Source organism: Musa acuminata, chromosome BXJ3-1 (genome assembly GCF_036884655.1).
Source record: "Musa acuminata AAA Group cultivar baxijiao chromosome BXJ3-1, Cavendish_Baxijiao_AAA, whole genome shotgun sequence".
Lineage (NCBI taxonomy): Eukaryota > Viridiplantae > Streptophyta > Magnoliopsida > Zingiberales > Musaceae > Musa > Musa acuminata.
In genome coordinates, this window is record NC_088349.1 from 18,582,501 (window position 1) to 18,584,337 (window position 1,837).

Genomic DNA, 1,837 nt, shown 5'->3' on the forward strand with positions numbered 1-1,837 from the left:
TTCATACCAAGCTCTAGGAGCTTGTTTCAAGCCATAGAGAGCCTTAGTCAATTTGAATACATGATTAGGAAGAAGAAAATTTTCAAATCCGGGAGATTGTTCGACATATACTTCTTCGGAAATAAAACCATTCAAGAAAGCACTTTTGACATCCATTTGAAACAGTTTAAAATTATTACTACTAGCATAGGCAAGGAGCATTCTTATGGCTTCTAATCGAGCCACGGGAGTGAAGGTTTCTTCATAATCGATACCTTCTTCTTGGTTGAAACCTTTGGCCACTAATCTAGCCTTGTTTCTAACCATGATATCATTTTCGTCTTGCTTGTTTCTAAAGACCCATTTAGTACCGATGACTAAATGGTCACTAGGTCTAGGAACAAGCTTTCATACCTTATTTCTCTCAAATTGATTTAATTCCTCTTGCATTGCAATAACCCAAAAATCATCTTTTATGGTCTCGTCAATGCATTTAGGTTCGATTTGAGAAAGGAAGGTGGCGTTAGCACAAAAATTCTTGAAAGATGAATGAGTTTGAACCTCTTTTGATGTATCTCCTATAATTAGCTCCTTTGGATGAGCATCTATATACTTCCATTCCTTGGGTAAGGAAATTTCGGAAGAATGTGCATCCAAGTTGCTATTTTGAGGAGGGGATTCATTTAAATTCAAATTATCAAAACCAAGATCATCATCAAAATTATTTTTCTTTAAATTAAAAATTTCATTAAAAACTATATGACTAGACTCTTCTATTACTAAGGTTCTTTTGTTAAAAACCCGAAAAGCCTTAGAAACGGAAGAGTAACTGAGACAGATGCCTTCATCGGATTTAGCATCAAATTTTCCTAAGGCATCCCTTTCATTCAAAATAAAGTATTTACAACCGAAAACTTTAAAATAGGAAATATTTGGTTTTTTGTTATTCCATAATTCATAGGGAGTTTTTGATAGGGATGGTCTTATTAGGACCCTATTCATGATGTAGCAAGCCATATTTACGGCTTCGGCCCAAAAATACTTGGGTAGACTATGTTCATTTAACATCGTTCTTGCCATTTCTTGTAGGTTTCTATTTTTTCTTTCAATTACTCCATTTTTGTTGGGGATTCCTCGGAGTGGAGAAGTTGTGATTGTATCCATTAACTTCACAAAATTTTTGAAAGTCACGGTTTTGAAATTCGCCACCGTGATCACTCCGAATTGATGAAATCATGAAACCATTTTCGTTTTGAGTGAGTTTACAAAATTTAGAGAAACACTTGAAACAATCATTTTTGTGGACTAAGAAATAGGTCCAAGTGTACCTAGTATAGTTATCCACAATTACAAATGCATATTTGCTTCCTCCTAGACTTGTTGTGTCAATTGGTCCAAATAAGTCCAAATAGATTAATTATAGTGGTCTAGTAGTGCTAATTTGATTTTTTGGTTTGAAACTAGTTTTTATTTGTTTACCTAGTTGACATGCATCGCATACTTTGTCCTTAGTAAACTTCATATTTGGAATCCCTCGTACTAATTCTCTAGATGAGATCTTAGATATTAGTTTCATGCTTGCATGGCCTAATCTCCTATGCCAAAGCCAAGTATCATCATTTAGAGCGGAGAAGCACATTTCATTACTTAGTTCTACAAGGTTGATGGTGTAGACATTATTTTGTTTTAATGCAATCATAGTCATGTTATTGTTTGGTTTTTCGATAATACACACATTTGATTCGAATCTAACGATATAACCTTTATCGCATAGTTGACTAATACTCAAGAGATTATGTTTCAATCCATTAACTAGTAAAACATCATCAATGGAAAAACTAAATTTGTTACCAATAGT